A 19201-nucleotide genomic window follows, 5' to 3' on the forward strand; every position below is an offset into this window, starting at 1 on the left:
CTAGACAGATAACTGCAAGTAGGGATATAGAAAATAGGCAAGAGGGGTCTGGAATTTACTGGAGAAAACTGACAAAGGAACCACAAGTATTAGCAGCAAATAACTACAGAGTGAATGGTAATAGAATGGGATGAGGCCAAGAAGACAATTGGACTGCAGGCTAGTGAATGCCTTCCTTACCAAGGATTGATATCAATTTGCAGGCAAAATGAAAGTGATAAGGGAATCCTAAGTGAAAGATCTGCTCTGGTTGAGTTTTTATCTGAATCTAGAAAGAAGATGCTGTTAAAAAGGATAATTAGTAGGGTCTGCAAGACTATGGAGTGCATCATCATGGATCTCATTAACAGAGGCATTGGGAACCACCAAACACTGGACCCTACCCAGTTCAGCTTTGTTAAGGGCAGATCATGCCTCCTAAACCTGGTGCACTTCTTTGAGACAGTTACCAAGGCTATAGACAAGGGAAGGGTGGTCCACACAGCCTACCTAGACCTTGCAAAGGCCTTCGACATCATTCCCCATTCTGGTATTATAGACAAACTCACCAGCCTGAACATAAACCCCTACATCACAAGATGGGTTGCCAACTGGCTCACGGACACATGGTAAGAGTTGCAGGAGCTAGGTCTGACTCTAAACCAGTTAAAAGTGGCGTTCCCCAGGGCTCAGTTCTAGGACCCCTCCTGTTCGGCATATACTTCTCAGAGGTACAGACAAGCACAGGAGGACTATGGCTGACCAAGTTCGCAGACGACTGCAAACTAGGGGATATAACTGACTCTCCGGTTGACACAGACATCCTCCAAAAGGGTCTCACTGAGACAGATACCTGTTGTCAAAACCATGGCCTTAAGCTAAATTCCAAAAAGTGCATAGTCATCCCCTTTGGAAAAAACAAAGTACCTACAAAGTATGACATAGGTGGTAGCCCCCTAAATACGGAAAACAAAATAAGGGATCCGGGGACCCAAGTAGACAGTAATCTCTCCTTTGATAATCACATTGCCAAAGTGGTTAGAAAATCCTTCTATGTGGCCCATCTTAAATATTTAAAGTGACAGGCTCTTTACACTAATAAACTATGTTAATAAAGTGAAAGGCATATTAAACGTGATATAAAGAGGTTGTCATCCAGATCAAAAGAGGTCATTGTGCTCCTCTACGCTTCACTTATCAGACCCATCAGAGTACAATGCACCACAAAAGTGTTTGCTCAAACTTCAAAAACTTACTAAAACAAAAACCAAAACCGCTAAAGCCGATATTGCGGATATACGCTTGAATATCTTTTAAATGTAAAAAATCTTTACAAAATGTTTTTCGTTCACTTCGCTGGTTGGACTTCTTCAGAAAAGACAAAAACACAAACGTTAACCACTACATAAGCACATCATATATATAAATTCAGAGCCCGCCAAATTTTTGAAAAACTAATACTCCATGTTTAAATATTTAAAGTGACAGGCTCTTTACACTAATATACTATGTTAATAAAGTGAAAGGCATATTAAACGTGATATAAAGAGGTTGTCATCCAGATCAAAAGAGGTCATTGTGCTCCTCTACGCTTCACTTATCAGACCCATCATAGAGTACAATGCACCATTTGGGATGTACCTTGCAAGAAACCTGCAACAGCTGGAAAGACCACAGAAGTAGCTCAACAAGAGGATCACTGGCCTCAAACAGATGCCCTATGCAGCTCGACTGAAGAAACTCCAGCTGTACTTGGTTGCACACCGCCTACTCAGAGGTGATCTCTGCCTGACATACAAGGCCAAGTCCAACCTTGAATTGATGGACATGCTCCACCTAAAGAAAACCATATCCTCTCAAGCCACACGCTCTAGGGATCTAAACCTCACCACAACAATAAATAGGACGTGCTGGAGGGACAGATTCCTGTCCCAGAGACTTCCCATGCTCTGGAGCAAGATTCCAATCTACATTAGGCAGAGCTCCTCACTAACACTCTTCAAGAGAAACCTTGATGAGTGGAGGGGAAACAAGAAGTTTACCCCGGGGAACATTTCACTGGCTCTGCTGGACAGAGGCACAGGGAACTAATCTAAGGGGGCGGCGAAAGCCAACACATTCTGGCTAGGCTTATAAATGCCTTTGGGCAGACAGCCCAGTACCTACCTGCGAACCTATATAAAAAATACTGCAAGCTAACTATAAGAATCAATAAGAGGAGATTAGAAAAGACTGGGGAGAGAGACTGGATAAGCAATTTACAAGGGAACAATGGGAGGACATATGTATGGCTCCCAAGTACGCAACAAATTCTAGAAAATTTACGATTTTTGCTTGTAAGTGTTTGCATAGGCATTTTTATAACCCAAGCACATTCCAAAGACTTTTTCCTCAGGTAGATGGCAACTGGAGATGTGATGGTGAAGAAGGAGGTCACTGGGAATGTATGTTCTAGGAGTGTAATGAGGTGGCAGATTTTATAAATTCCCTACAGAGTACCCTGTCAGAAATACTGGGTAAGGAAATAGGTGTAACAATGGATTTTTTTTTTTTTTTTTTTGAGTTAGGAAAAAAAAACTTGCCTAGACAGAGTGGCCTTGTTAAGTTTAATTCTGGTGGTTGACGAGTGGCCTTGTTAAGTTTAATTCTGGTGGCTGACAAAAAGCAATTACTAGAAAATGGAAATCAAAGTCTAAAGAAACCGTATTTGAAATAGTGAATACTGTACGAGAGACAAAAGAACTGGAAGTAGGATAGTTAGAAAAGGGAAGGAGTAAATCACACAGAAATAAATGGAAATTTCAGTATTGCAGTAACAATACATGCAGAATAATGTTCTTGAAGAAGAGTGAGGTTTAAAGGAAGGCAGGAACTTAGCAATTTATGTAATGTTGGACTGACAGTTATAAAAAGACATATGTGATGTGTAACATATGTAACTGGAAACATGTTAACATAGTTGTTTTTTCTTTTATATTAATGCATGCTTGTCTTTGTCTTAAGTGATAACTTAATAAGATGTTGTTAAAGTACTCGTGGACAATTTTTTTTTTTTTTTAAGTTCGGGGCACCTTTTTTGTCTTAAGTAATAACTTAAGATGTTGTAAATGTACTCGTGGACATTTTTTTTTTTAAAGTTCGGGGCACCTCATTGCCCCTTTCCAGAGGTCAAAAACTGCATCCTTGGTATGCAGTTATTGACATTATATGTCAGAAGGAAAGCCCAAGTGTAATTAGCCAAAGCTTGTTCAAGTGAAGAAGTGGCATTATGCTCTCTGTACCTGTGTTCTTAATTAAAATAGGTCACCACAGTGCGCCTCTATTATTTCTGTGTCAATGATTCGAGTCACAAAGGTGTCCTTGTTATCCTTTTCTAATAACAAAAAATTTAAGTCTTCCATCTCCTTGGGAAAACATTGCATCATCTGAAATTATTTATTTATTTAATTGACATTTGTTGACCGGGTTGGTCCATCTGGGCTGAGGCCCTTTTTCAGTGGAGACTCTGGGAGAAAAGCTCCTTAGCTACAAAATATATACAAGTTCCAAGAATAAAATCATTTGCTAGTATACAAATAAAAAAAAAAAGAAAATTAACCAAGCAAATCTGCCTGCTTTTCACTTACAGTATTCTTTTTCACACAAAGAAGGTGTGCATTAGTAGCATACACAGAACTATTCCCAAAAGTGGGTTTACAATGTAAGTTGGAAAAAACTAAAATACAGTTGTGTAAAAGCTTAGCATAACAGTAGATGTCCTTCTCTTCAGTGTTACAGTATTCTTCACAATAGAGATTCCCTGCTAAGGGCAGCCCAATGTCCAGCCAGCATACCAAAGCCTTAGGTTGTAATAGGGATGCAGCATGTAACACATATGCTTCCCATGTCTGGTGTAGGGCATAAAGGGCCTAAGAACTGAAAAGACCCAGAAGGAATGACAGTCCAAGGGGAAAAGAGGGAACATGTACATCTAGAAGTAGAAAGGAAAGAGGACGAGGAGGGAGGGAGCGAATACAGCAACAGTGAAAAGATGTGGACATCTACTGTTATGGTAAGATTTTACACAGCTGTACTATGCCCCTCTGCATCACCATTGCAGCATTCTTTATAATAGGGAGAGTACAAAAGTTCAGGATGAAAGCTGGAAGGAGGAAGGCCCAGCACAGCCTTCAAGACAGCCCTGGCAAATCCAGCTCTAGCCCTAGGAACAAAATCCAACTTATAGTGCTTTTAAAAGTATGCACAGAAGTCCAAATAGCTGCCTCAAGAATGGAATTAGTATCCAAACCTTTGAAAAAAGCTCAAGAAGAAGCCACAGCCTGGTAGAACGAGCCTTAACAAAAGTAAGAAGGCTTTTCCCATGAAAGGAGTAACAAAAGGAATGGCTTTAGACATCCAAGAAGAAATGGTTTGCTTAGAAACAGCCAAACCGAAAGACCTAGGGTGAAGGGAAACAAAAAAGCTGCTCAGAGATACAAATGGCTTTAGTTTTATCTAAGTATTATCTTATTTGTCTATGCAAATCCAAGGTGTGAAGGACCTTCTCAATTTGGAGAATGGAAAAAAGTGGGTAAATGAATAGACGAGACAACTCATTAACCACCTTGGGCATAAAAGAATTGGTACGAAGAGACACTCTGTCCTTATGAAAAAAAAAAAAAGGAATGAACAGCCATAATGGCCTGCAGCTTAGACACCTGCCTGGTTGAGGTAAGGGCCAAAAGAAGAACAGCCCAACAACAATGCTGTAAGGAAGCTGAAGCTGCAGGCTCAAAATCAGCCTAAGTCACTTTTTCTAGGACAAAATTAAGGTCCCAGAAAGGAGGAACAGGCTTCCTAGCAGCCTGATACGTATAAACCTAATCTATCTACTGGCCAGTTTCTCTATACCTATTCTATTTCCAAAGCCTGGAATGCCAAACCTTTAGCAATTAGGTGAAATCAAAACCTTGCATCATTTAAAAATTCTTTACATGACTACTTTTCTATTTGGATCTGCTCTTGCAACCGCTCATCCTTTAAAACTTCACTACCCCTACTTTCCGAATATATTTTTTTATATTTCTTTTGCTTACCTATTTAATGTTTATTTATGATAATATGCTTGACTAACCCACTAATTTTTGGTAGACTCTTCAAGCAATATTTTATTCCTTACATGTGATTATCTCACTCTGCATTACGTATTTTTTATAACTGTAACCTTTGCCAACTCCTCTGACATTTGTACTGTAACAAAGTGTTTATTACTTTTCCATGCACATGTATATTGAACTCTTACAAATGTTAATTTCAGTTCTATGTTATGCTTTTTTTGGGTCCATATTATAAGAACGAAGTTTTAAATATTCAAACACCATAAGGCGACACCAAATGGTCTAATATTTAAATCCTCGCAAATGTAAACGGAGATTGGTGTAAGGAATTCTTCCCTTTACTTCAATGTAGATGTAGTGCGATCTCTGAGTTGGTATATTTAAGTAGTGGGGGGTGCAGGGGGGACTTGCCCCCCTGCTCAGAGTGATCAGGTAGGTTTTTCTTTTATTTTTACATTTTTTATTTTGTTTTCAATGTTTTACAGCTTCGCCCATTTGGTGTTCAAAGTTGTAAAACTTCGTTCTTATAATATAGACCCGTTTTTTTCTTATACTTTTTGTGGAGCCTTTCTCCCCAGGTCACCACTGAAAATGGACTCTCTCAGCCCACTGGGCTATCCCTGTAAACAAAGGCAAACAAATGAACAAATAAAGATAACTTTACGAAATTATTTGACCTTGAATATAGAACTTAAAGAGGGAGTATGCCAACCCAGCACTGAGTAATTCACACAAATAAGAGAGAACCAAAGGAACTTCCACAGAAAGTGGATCCAGGTTACGAGAAAGACAACCAGTCAGAAAATGTCTTCCATTTGTTGAAATAAGATTTTCTGGTAGTGGTTTTCCTGACCTCTTGCAGAACCCAAAGCGCATTCTCAGAAAAAAGGTGCCTAAAAGGGATCAAAACCCTATCACCCACAGTGTCAGTTAACAGCGGACAAGTGGGGATGGATGAGAGACCCCTTGTCTTGTGTGAGTAGGTATACCCTTGTAAGGTAACTTGTGATGACTCCCCTTGGCTAAATGCAGAAGAAGAGGGAATCAATGCTGTCTGGGAAAAAAAAAAAAAAAAAAAAGTCAACAACAAGATTTTGGGAGCATACTGCTCTATCCTGAATAGGAAATGTGGTATGACAGGAAGGGGAGTGAAGGCATAAAGCAACATCCCCTTCCAGGAAAAAGACAAGGCATTCACCGTCCAAGCCAGAGGACCTGGGACTCTGGTGCAAAAGACAAGAAGCTGTCTGTTTAGAGGGAAGGCAAAAAGATCTACTTGAGGAGTAGCCCACTGGTGGACAATGTGCAGAAACACAGCTCTGTGAAGCATCCACTCAAGAGTTTGTGTTATGGACCTGCTCACAGAATCTGCCACAATGTTCTGATATGAAGCAATATAAACAGCCTGAAGTGTTACTTGACAATGGACAGGTAGATCCCAAACCTGAACAGCTAGTCTGCACAAGAGATAAAACCTTGTCCCGTCTTGCATGTTGCTGTACCACATCATTGTGGTATTGTCTGCGAAGATTCTGAGGGACCCTGGTAGGAAAAGAGACAGAAAGGCTGGAAGGGCCAGAAGAAGTGCTCTCACCTCTTTGGTACTGATGTGATCCTTCTTCTGATGAAGAGACCAAAGCCTCTGCACTTTCAGAAGACTGAAGAAGGTTTCCCACCCCACATATGAGGCATCTGAAAAGAGTTCCTGAGTGGGGACTGGAAGATAAAAAGGCAGCCCTGGCAAAAGGCAGCCCTGGCTTGAGGGACAACTGATGAATTCATCACTAAAGTTCCAGTCTGAGGCATTGGAGAAGGGGAATCAGAAAATCCAAAGGATGTGAATGTTGAAGCCAGACTGACTTTAGGAACCACTGGAGCTTTCTCATATGAAGCTTGGACACAAGATGCACAGGAATGGTGGAAGCCATGTATGCCAGAACCCTTAGAAACTCTCTGGCTACAATGGAGTCAAGAGGAAGAAAGGATTGAAAGAATGCAATCAGAGTTAAAGCCTTAGGATGAGGCAGAGACACCAGCATTGGAATAGTCTGGAGCCTGCACCTGAAAAACACTTGATCCTGAGAAGGAGGTAGGAATGATTTTTGGAAATTCACTGGAAACCCTAGGCTTTGCAGGAGACAAGTGACTAAGTGAAGATTCTGAATTAAAGTTTCTGGAGAGAAAGCCAGAATGAGCAGGTCATCCAGATAAGGAAAGGTGTGAATTTCCCTCAACCTGCAAAAAGCAATCACAGGAGCAAGGCATTTGTTTAAAACCCTTGCGGTAGTAGAGAGACCACAGGGCAAAGCAGAGAACTGAAAAGGCAAGGAAGAAGCAGACAAATGTAAACACTTCCTGAAAAGGGGATGAACAGATGGAGATAGGCATCTTTGAGATCCAGAGAAACTAAGAAAGCCTGAGAAAGAGGAGAAGGAAACAAGGTATGAAGGGATAACATTCGAAAGGAAGAAACCTTCAAGAAAGTGTTGAGCTGAGAGAGATCTGGAATGGGTCTCCAGATGCCTTTTTTCCTGAGTACCAGAAACATTCTGGAGTAAAATCCTTCCCTTTTGAGGAGCAGGAAATTCTTTAATTGTTCCTTGAGACAAAAGGCTACAAAGAACCTCTGGAAAAAGGGCAGCTGTTCCTGAGAAGGTTGAGGAATGCCCAAAATTAGAGGAAGAGGATTTCCAAACCATGTAATAACCCTGACGAATGATGGATAGAACCTAAGAATCCTGAGTGATCTTTAACCAAACTGGAAGGGACAGGGAAAGATAAAGAGCAACATGACTGAAGACAGGAACAAGAACAGTCAGACAGAACCTGGCTTGTCTGGAAAAGGAGGCTTCTGAGCTGTAGGAGTTTGTAGTAGCCTTAGCAGGAGGAGCCCTTTTACCACCCGTTTTACCTCTGGGAAGAGAGCAAGACTGTCTCTGGATAAAGGCAGGTTTAGTAGGGTAATTCCTCTGAAACTTGGGAACAGGCAAAACAAAAATATGTTTTAATTCTTGCAAAGCGTAGCCCTTTCCTGAAGGGATTAAGCTCAGCAGCATAACCACCCAACAAATGTTCATTATCTTATGAGTATCAGTCAGCTTAACCTTAACATCATCAGGAAAAGTTTGAAGGCAAAGCCAGGAATAACTCAACACAGAACCAACAGCAGCAGCTCCAGATGAGGCATCAGCTGCACGACAGCTGTATTTAACAGAATGGTGAGCTACTTGAGAAGTTGACCCTAGTAAAGAAAGAGCCGAAATCTTCCCCTCAGAGTCTGGTAGACTGGGAATAACCTGACAGGCCTGAGACAGAAGAGCCAAAATATACCTGGTAATGAACAGCCCTAAAGGCCAGGATAACAGCAGTATATACTTTCTTACCCAAATTCTCCATAGATCTGCTGTCCTTACCAGAGGGGAACAGCTTTATAGAATGCAAAATTTTAGTGGGCTTACCAGAAGCAACAGAAATAGCAGAGGGGCACTTGTAAAGGAATTTGTAATCCTCAGGCACCTTATAAAACCTATCAGGTTTTGTAGGAACAGGCGGCTGGGAGTCAAGAGCCTGAGAAGTTGCAGAAAAGGCTTAGTTCCTGTTACTGATCCATTGCCTTATTAGGAAGGAGGGAAGTTTCTTTGCTTACCAGTGGGAGTGGGAAGCACTGAGCGGCCTTTTTGTCTGATTTGGTGAAGTTTCAGCCAGAAACTAGTAATCCATTGGTCGTTTTGGGCCAATTCCTAGCTCCCTTCAGCCCCCTGCTATAAAACACGCTAAACGCGCGTAAGCGCGATTTAGTGCGGAGTTACCACTGTTGCACACAAGAGCAGCGGCGGTTAAACAAGGTTAAACTATTTGGGCCATCTAAATTCCACTCTTCCAATTTTCCCTTAAAACTACCTTCCTCGAGCTGTACTGCTGATCTAACCAGCATATCCTATAACTGAAAAGTTCATCTCTACTTGATTCCCAAGTAGACTATTCTCTATCTGTAAAGCCTAGCACTTACTCCTACAGTACTTGCACCTTGATAAAGCACTCTTATTATAGATAGTACCCCACCAGCCTAAAACCCACTTCCCCGAGTCCTTTGAAAGTCTCTTTATCTACTACTTCTAGTATGTCGAGGGATCAGTTGCTAGTGTCCTCTCCAGCTCAACTGGTGAACCTGGGAATATTGAGGCAATGTTACAACTGCCTCATGTACACAGACAATCCTCTCCTTCTCCCACAAAACACAAATACATGCGAGAGATGCAACTATACGGCCAAACTGGAGGCTGAGCTCTCTCAACATAGGACTGGCAAGACCAGACAGGAGGAGAAGGTAACCACACACAATACATACCCAGTCACACATGGTACCATCACAACTTCAAATCATACACATACTCACACAAAGACATACTCGGAGGCTCTGATCAAAAATTTACCAAAACAGCAGAGGCCACCAAAGCAGACACCCAAACAACTACCACCTCACGACCCGACACATGCAACACATAGACCACACAGTCAGAGTGTCAAACAGTCACAGCCCTTAAGGCCAAACAAAATGCCAGACACACTTGTCATTGGTGATTCCATAGTCAGAGACACTGGCGTCCCGCTCACCAGACTGAGTAAAGAGAAGGTCACAGTAAGCTGCCTGTCAGGCTAGAATCCGCCACATAACGCAAGCACTCAGGTCTCTCAACAGCAGGTACAAGTACGACTCAGTCATTGTCCACGCTGGTGTCAACGACCTGAGACGTACCTCCTTGGACTACATGAAAAGGGACATCGAGGAGCTCTCTGATTATGTAGCCCAGGCAGGTATGACCCTGACCTTGAGCAGTATCCTACCTTCACCTAGAATGATGCCACAATACAGTGATAAGATGATCAGCTTTAATAATTGGCTTAAATTCTGGTGTCATTCAAAGGGGATCCAATGTCTGTCTGCCTGGGATTACATGCTGGACAAGCCACGCTGCTCGCAAGGGACGGCTTGCACCTGTCACCCTGGGCTTCCGGATATTGGCAAAGGCTCTTGCCACCCCATAGTGCCTTTTTAGGCAAGGCTCAAATTCTAAACCTTCCACCCTAGAACACCAAAAGGAAAAAACTAAGGGTAATGCTGCTCAATGCCAGAAGTCTCAATCTCAAGATGCACGCACTCGAGGCCCTTCTCAATATGGAGAACATCGATGTCTGTGCTGTGACAGAAACCTGGTTCAAGGCTCCTGAGAGCACCCCAGCACTAACAGGTTTCACCTCATATCATGCGTTCCGCCCCAAAATCCGGACAACACCAAGAAAGGAGGGGTGTCCATATTCATAAAGGACACCCACACCTCAAGGTTGGTGGCAACGCATGATGCATCGGAGACCATCCAGGTGCAATTAACCATAGGCAAGACTGCTCTGCAATTTGTAGCATGTTACAGGCCACCCTCTCAAACTCAGGAACCTCACATGGCCTTCCTGAAAACATTGGAGGGATAAATGTATCTCCAAACACCATCATACTAGGTGACTTTAACTACCCTAATATAGACTGGGAACACTACTCAAGCCCGAACACTCTAACCCAAAGATTCCTGGAGTTCATAAACTCAAATGCCATGGAACAACTAGTCACCATCCCCACAAGAGGAGAAAACATACTTGATCTCATCATCACGAACATGGGATCAAAATGTTCAACACCGAAGTATACCCCTCACTGGTGAGATCAGATCATAAACTAATCTCGCTGGAGGTCCTCATCCCGCCCCCACCTGAAACAAAAAGACCACAGTGAAAAACTTCTCAAAAGCCGATTTCACACTTCTAAAAACTAGTGTGGTCTCCTTTAAGGCCCCTGAGCCAGTGGTAAACATTACTCAAACCGCTGAATCACTTACAAATGCCTTCTACCAGCACCTACAGGACTGCATGGATCAGGCAATCCCAAACAAAACTAAGACTCTCTGTACCAAAGGCAAGCGTCCAGTCTGGTGGACCCCAGCCATAAACAAGCTCTACAACAAAAGGAGGAAGCTACTACAAGATAGAGCAAAATCCCTGAAAGGTAAGACACCTTTGATCATTATAAGTAAAAACTAAGAGCTCTCATAAAATCATCCAAGGCAAATTTTGAGAGAAAAATCGCCAAGGACTCTAAAGAGAATCATAAGGCCTTCTTTAGCTATGTTAGAAACCTAGGAGGAAACTCCCAGATATGCTCAGAATTAGTTCAAAATGATGTGAAAATTACTGAACCTACACACATTGCCAACATACTGGCTGACAGGTTCAGTGCAAACTTCTCCCCTCCCCAAAGGAGAGATATCTATTCCAGAGGATTGTAGCCCCCAAACATCTCCAACGCCCAGGTGAGAACTGCCCTCACTAAGGCAAAAACACAGCATCCATGGGACCGGATGGTGTCCCCGGCTGTGTGCTTCATGAACTCAATGAGGAATTAAACCCACAGTTAGGACAGCTGTTTAATCTTAGCCTCACCTCAGGATACGCACCCAAGGAGTGGCGACGGCGACTGTGGTCCCACTTCATAAGGCGGTGCCTCCACAGACCCTGGAAATTACCGCCCCATTAGCTTGACAAGCCTTATCTGCAAAGCCATGGAGAGGATCATAATGGAACTCATAAATAAAGACATAGGGAACTTGCAGACTTTGGATCCAACTCAGTTTGGCATTGTCAAAGGCAGATCCTGCCTCTTAAACTTGGTTGACTTTTTGAGACAGTCACCAAGGCCATTGATGAGGGAAGGCAGTCCATACAGCCTACCTCGACCTGGCAAAGGCCTTCGACACAATACCCCACTCAGGTATCATCGAAAAACTCATCAGCTTGAATGTAAACCCATACATCACAAGATGGGTTGCAAACTGGCTAAGTGACAGAACCCACAGGGTCAGAGTTGCTGGAGCCATGTCAGACTCAAAGCCTGTCACAAGTGGTGTCCCACAGGGCTCAGTCCTGGGTCCACTCTTGTTCGGCATCTACTTTTCTGAAGTACAAGCAAACACAGGAGGGTTATGGCTGACCAAGTTTGCAGATGACTGGAAACTGGCCGTAATAGTCGAAAACACATCTGACACAGATATCCTCCAGAAGGGCCTCACAGAAATGGATAACTGGTGCCAGAGCCATGGCCTGAAGTTAAACGCCAAAAATGCATAGTCATACCCTTTGGGAAAAACAAGGCTACCCCTAGCTACCATATAGGTGGCAATCCACTGAGCACAGAAAAAGTCATCAGAGATCTGGGGACCCAGGTTGACAGTAGCCTTCGTTTGACACTCATGTTGCTAAAGTAGTTAGGAAAACCTTCTATATCACCCACCTGATCATGAAGGGATTCACATCTAGATCAAGGGAGGTCATCGTCCCCTGTACTCATCACTTATTAGACCTATGATTGAGTACAATGCCCGTTCGAATGTATCTGACCAGACACCTGCTGCAGCTTGAAAGGCCCCAAAAGTTCCTCACCAAAAGGATAAAGGGTCTCAAAAATATGTCTTATGCTGCCCGACTGAAAGAACTCCAGCTCTATTCAGTCTCATACCGCTTGCTCAGAGGTGACCTGTGCCTGACATATAAGGCCATGTCAAACCCAGATTTGATGAATATGCTTCACCTCAAAAATCTAGATCCCTCAGAACCACAAGGGCGGAGACTTAAACCTTGACATGGTTATAAATAGAACGTGCTGGAGGGACAGATTCATCACCCAGAGACTCCCTATGCTGTGGAACAAAATCCCGGTACATGTGAGGCAGAGCACCTCTCTGGTCTTGTTCAAGAGGAATCTTGACCAATGGATGGGAGATTGCAGATATACCCCAGGGATTACTTCAGCGTCACTGCTTGACAGAGGCACAGCAAAATGATAGGCATAGTTTTTATTCAAACTAAAGGGGTGGCGAAAGCCACATAACTATGGGCTAGGCTTATAAATGCCCTTGGGCAGATAGCCTAGTATGAACCTATGAACCTATGAACCTAACAAGGCAGCAAGAACAGGAGGGACAAGCAGAGGGCTTGGGAGACTCCATTTGAAGGAGTTCATAACATCTTTGCTGGACATCTGAGACCAGGGTACGGTCAAGCTTAAAAAACTCCATCATATGGGAAACTGCATCTCCAAAAGAAATCTTCTCAAAAGGAGAATCAGGACTAATAGATTTTTCCTCCTCAGAACCACAGTCCAAGGGAGAGAGAATCTGGGAAGAAAAGGTCAAGGATTCTTCATTAGAATCTACATCTTCATCAGAAGAAAACTGCTCCCTAGGCCTCTTAAGAGGAGTAGAAGACCAAGGGGGAACAGGAACAGAGACCTCCTGAGAGGGCTTCAAAGCCATAAGGACATTAAACAGACCCTGTGTGAAATCATGCCATTCATGTTGAGGATCTTTGATAGCAGAAGAAAGATGCTTAGTTTTCTGCTTCTTTTTCAAGGGGATGTCAGCCCTAAAGATCTTAGGTGGCTCAGACCCCTGATAACACTCTATAAGCATAGTGGAAATCTCCTCTCTAACAAGGATTTGCAGAACATCCCACGGCCCTTTGGAAATAATCAGCTGCAGTTCCCCCTGAACCTCTGAAATGGAAGTCTGCACAGCCTACAGGAAGTGCAAGAATCTGAATCCATGCCATCCTCTGAAAGAGTTGCGGCAGAGGAATCTAACTGAAAAACGGGCAGTCCTCCGGCCTTTCACCAGCCTCAAGAGGGAGAGACATCCAGTGGAGGCAGTCCAGCCGAAGAATCTGACCAAGTTTTCTTGGCCTTCTACTTTGCAGATGGTTGACCCTCGGGCCGGAACGATTCCTCCATAGCATCCTTAGCCAACAATTTAAGAAGATGGTTCAATAGCTAAGGAGGACAGACTACTATGCAAGGTCTTTGGAACAAATGCCTGACAAACAGGACAAGACATATGGTCTTGAAAAGCACCTAAGCAAAACAAACACTGCCCATGACGGTCCTTATAAGGAATCTGTCTCACACACTGGCATTTCCCCTTTCTGGATGACATGAAACCAACAACCATAAAATAAAGGAAGATAAAAAGAAAATTCCCCAATGGGGCACTTATCTGAAAAATAGCTTAGTAACCAGCAGACAAACAACCATTCAGACTGACTAAAGATGGCATTCGGACTGGCAGCAAAGAAGCTGGTATGCTGTCTGGACATCAAGGTGCCCTTGGCAGGGAATCCCTATTGTACATAATACTGCAACAGTGATACAGAAAGACATCATATATATGCATTCAGCTCTCTCTCAACCCTACACTGTTTCATACTGTTATTCCCCTGGCTTCCATGCTCTCCCAACCCCAGACCTCCCTAACAGTATTTTACTGGTATCATATCACAGACATAACCTTTCACTTGGCAGGTCCCATGACTCCTTGAGAAGTCACACTCAGAGATAAGTTTCCACTAGGCTCAAGAAGTGATAGGAATCAATGACAACACTGCCTGGGAGCCATAGTTCTTTGTGGCAGTCTGTCAATTACCCCAGCTGTGGAGATGGCTAGTGCAGAATGCTGTTGTCACTCCCTATCTTAATCATGAGATGCCCTCTGAGCGTCCTAGACTTCATCACAGGCCATCCTGACATCTGTTTTTTTCCTCTCTTCATCCCTAGATTGGACAGCTAGCCATCGGTTATTTCGTCATATCCTCCTCACCCAGCTGTAGCATCAGCTCGAGTCCATTCCCAAATCAAGGTTGCCAGTAGCACAGATGGACATCCTGCATGTGCTTCACTGGGCTGGTTACTCCAGGATATTTTGTTGCATGGTAAAAGGAAGCAAGATCCCAAACAGAAGGAATTTTAGTAAGCAATTCAGCAGTCTCAAAAATCACAACTGCAGATTTACTGATGTTGACAGTTTATTTTTGTACAGCCAATTCCAAATTGATCAGCAATCATTTTGTAACATAATAGTTACCTGATGTGTGGCTTATGAGCAAAAATAAATACAATGTAATTTGCGTAGATGATAGTACTGAGATATGGTAAAACCCACATAAAGCTAGTTAAGTAAAATGACAGTACTGAGCAAAACACAGAACCTTGTGTAACACCATTACTGAAAGATCCTGCTATACAGTAGGAGTTTTGACTAGTAATATGGAGACATCTTTTGGATAAAAATTCCTAAACCATGTGGTTACTTCTGCAGAGAATCAAGAGTCAGCTTGTGTAGTAATAGGTTGTGGTTAACAGTTTCAAAGGCTCTTTTTAAATCCAGAAGGAGAACTCATGTAATTGATCCTCTTCCACATTTGAGTATACCAGGTATACTAAAGAGATGACTGCTGTCGGAGTACTGCATCTTGGGTGGAAACTATGCTGTTTATCAGTCAAAAAGTCACATTTTTGTATGCAGTCAAGCATTTGTTTGCACAGACGTTTTCCTACATTTTCCCCAAAGGACAAAGGCTTGCAAATTGGTCTTTAGTCAAAAAGAGTGCTCAAATATGGGTCCTTTAGGACAGTTATGATAACAGCATGCTTAAATCTATTGACTATTATACCTTGTTGTAAGAGATAAACTGAATGTGTATGCTAATGGTTAGGAGAGAAAAGCAGCAACAGTATATTACTTGGGATACAAGCAGTGAAACTGGGTTATATCTATAGCCAACTGCTTTGAGATATTCCTTTTTTTTCTTTTTCATTTTTGAAAGTTAGTGATTTAAAATAGGAGGAGTAAGTAATACTTTTATTTAAGGGCACAGATGGATCAACAGTATTAATTGTGGTGAAGTAACAGCTTATTGCACAGGAAGAAGACATATTAACTTGGACTGTGTATTTCATGTCAGGGGGTATATGTTGGAGGCCAAGTACATGGGAAGATTTTGTTACAGCTAAGGGCTTGGATGGCACTCCAGGACTTTTGGTCCATGAAAATATGCAGCTTGAAGATTTGTATAATACTAGGCTTTAGCTTTATTAGCTTGGACTCGGGTGTGGCATTATTAACTTCTGACAGTACTGGAATTTTTTTGGAATTCTGTATCTTTTTGCATTGTTTCTAGGCCAAGTTCCTGTTCTTAAAGACCACAAGTCTTTTGAAACCCATAGTACATGACATACCTGACCCTCTCTTTTAGTTTATCTAGGACTGAAGAAAATTATAAAATATGGATAAGACAAAGACAGGGTCAGAGCAATTATAGACACCTGATCAGTGAGATATAGTTTGGCTTTCAGCAGGTGCTCAACATTGTTTGGAAGTGTTGTGATGAGAAGGAGAGGGGTAATTTGGAATATATTTTTGGGAATGTAACAAGTTGTTAGATTTCAAAAATTCCCTACAGGGTACATTGTTGGAAAGGTTGGGGAAGTAAATATTGTATTTAAGGAAATTCTTTTTTGAGTAGGGATACAGACACTAAATTTCCTAGACATGGTAAGGTTACATTTAATGCTGCTGGCTGCCAAAAAGCAATTACTAGAAAATGGAATTTAAACACTAAGTCAACCATAACAGAATTATTGAATGCTGTAAATGAGATAAAAGAATTGGAGGTGGAAACTTTAGAAAAGGGAAACCACAAACTACACAGAAATAAATGGAATCTGTGGAAACACTACAAGCAGAATAATATTCAGGAGGAGGAAGAGTGAAATTTCTGGGAAGGCAGTACCTGAGAAATCTAATTAATGGTAAACTGAATAAATGTTAAAAAATAAACCATATATGTATAATGCATAAAAAAGAAAATTTGATCTAACAATTTGCTTTTTCATAATTGTATGTGTACCTATGTCATTGCACAATATGTGAAGTTAATAAATGTGTTTAGAAATGAATGAGCAATTGTATGTATCGGTGGGGGCATATAAGGTTTGAATGACCACAAGGAAAGAAGGCAGTAGTCACCAAGATCGTTAAGCAGGATATCTAACTTCATAATATGTTCTAGGAATGTTTGTAATGACCACATAGGTTCATAGGTGTGTACTAGGCTAATGGCCCTGGAGCCTTTACAAGCCTAGCCCATAGAAGTGCCTTGACATAGTGCTGCCTGACGTTAGTTCATAGTACCTCTATCAAGTAGAGCCACTGGAGTTATCCCCGGGGTGAACTTTCTATTTCCCATCCACGCATCAAGATTTTTCTTGAACAGGGCCAGTGAAGGGCTCTGCTTGACATGTATGAGAAGCCTATTCCACAGCATGGGTAGTCTCCGGGTCAATAAGTTTTCGGAAGCTAGGATCACCCCAGTGTCCTCATTAACCAACTAAGACAGACTGAAGTTACTAAGTAGTCTTTTTAAAGAGTGTCTGAGAGAGGAATTCCAGCACAGGTTCAGAGTGCTACTGAGTATTAACTTATTATCCGTCATTATTGTCAAAATCTGAAGTATAATTTCTTCAAGAAAAAACAATATGGTGGGTGGAGTTAAGTAAACATGTAGCAATAAACAGTTCAGTGTGGCTCCTTAGTAACAGCTGTAACAGCATCAGGTTGAAATTTAATTTGATAATACTGTTAATTGTAACAATTAAAATGACTGAAAGATTTAAGTCCTTTCTCACCATTGTTAAAACATCTCCACTTTGCCTAGAATCTGATCTGTTGCCACTGAAAATTGAATAAGGGTATTAAACTAAGATGTGAAACCAGGAGGAATCTTTAAGTCATAACTCAGTAGCTGCAATTACTTTAGTACTGCACTGATTAGCCAATATTTCTAATTATGACCACTTAAATATACTACACATGTTCAAGCATAAAACATATAGGTGTTTGGTGTTATTAGTGTTATAAGTAGTCCCAGGATTTTATTAGATGTGCCTAGACAGCAGGACCAAGGGGAGGAATAAGATGGTGTGTGTGATTTCCATATAGTTTTGTTAGGAATGCACTTATACAGTATTGTGACAGTACAAATAAAGTCTTTATTTTCATGAGAAAGCTAAAGTTTTATACTCAGGCCACCACTCATTTACTATTGTAAAAAAAAGAAGTTATGTACTCACCATAACATTCCACGTGAGTTGTTCATCTCGCCTTCATTCTTACAGATGGGGTTCAGAGCCGACCCTCCGCTCTGAGTCAGCCTACTACAAAGCTTGAGGTCTTTAGACAGCTGAAGGCCAAGTACCTTTCCCATGATGCACCTAGAGTTACCTCAAATCTTGTTTGCTGCGTATAATAATACCATGTGCCATTCTATCAGTCTTTAGGAGAAAGCCCATAGAAAGATTGAGCAACCAGGATAAAACTAGTATCTCGGTCCTCAAAAAACCCTGGAGGAGGTAGGAGGGTGGGAAGTAAGAATGAAGGCAAGATGAACAACTCACATGGAACATTATGGTGAGTACATAACTTCTTTGTGTGAAGTTGTTCTATCTTGCCGTTCATTCTTACAGATGGGTAGTGTCCCAAGCACCATCTTTCTCGGGTGGCTCATGGGAGTATGTTTTCAGGACAGTGGAACCAAAGGAGGCCTTGTCAACTTTGTAATGAGTGATAAAAATATGAGGCTTTGACCAAGTGGCTGCTGCACAAATAATGTCTATAAGAAGCCTAGCAGAAAAGGCAGAAGATATGGACGCTGCTCTGGTAGAATGAGCCTTAATTTTGTGTTGTAAAGGTAAATTAGCAGCTGAATAAGTAAATGTGATACAATCAGATAACCATCTAGACAGTGTTGTCTTTGCCACTGGCATACCTTTTCTGGAATCTGAAAAAGAAACGAAAAGTTGTTCTGATTTTCTGAACTCTTGTTCTATCCAGGTAAAATCTGAGCTGTCTACGAACATCAAGCTTGTGCAGCATATACACTAAGTTGTTGGTGTGTTTGGGAAAGAATAGTCACAAAAACACAGAACAGCACTACATATAATCCACAAAACTCACACAAAAGTAGCGCCAACAGATTTAATAACACAATAAAGCTTTTGAGCTAGCCACCCTTCATCAGTACAATTAAAATAAGACTTTTATTCCTTTTACGTAGGAGATAATTAACATCAAATGATCCAGCCAGCCTATCCAAAAAAAACATTTCTACAAGAATTTTTTTTAAAAAGATTTTCTTAAAAATTCTAAAACCATATATTAAATAAAATATATAATATAGTAAACAATAAATAGCAA

At 41.6% G+C, this 19201-nt stretch overlaps 1 protein-coding gene across 7 annotated transcripts in view; it reads right to left on the bottom strand.

Annotated features, from left to right (window-relative positions):
- INPP4A (inositol polyphosphate-4-phosphatase type I A) overlaps window positions 1-19201 on the bottom strand; it is a 1931511-nt gene that overhangs the window by 1285817 nt on the left and 626493 nt on the right. The gene's annotated exons all lie outside the window — the stretch shown is intronic.

This window comes from Protopterus annectens, chromosome 5.part0, assembly GCF_019279795.1.
Source record: "Protopterus annectens isolate FY-2018-M chromosome 5.part0, PAN1.0, whole genome shotgun sequence".
Taxonomy (NCBI): Eukaryota; Metazoa; Chordata; order Ceratodontiformes; family Protopteridae; genus Protopterus; species Protopterus annectens.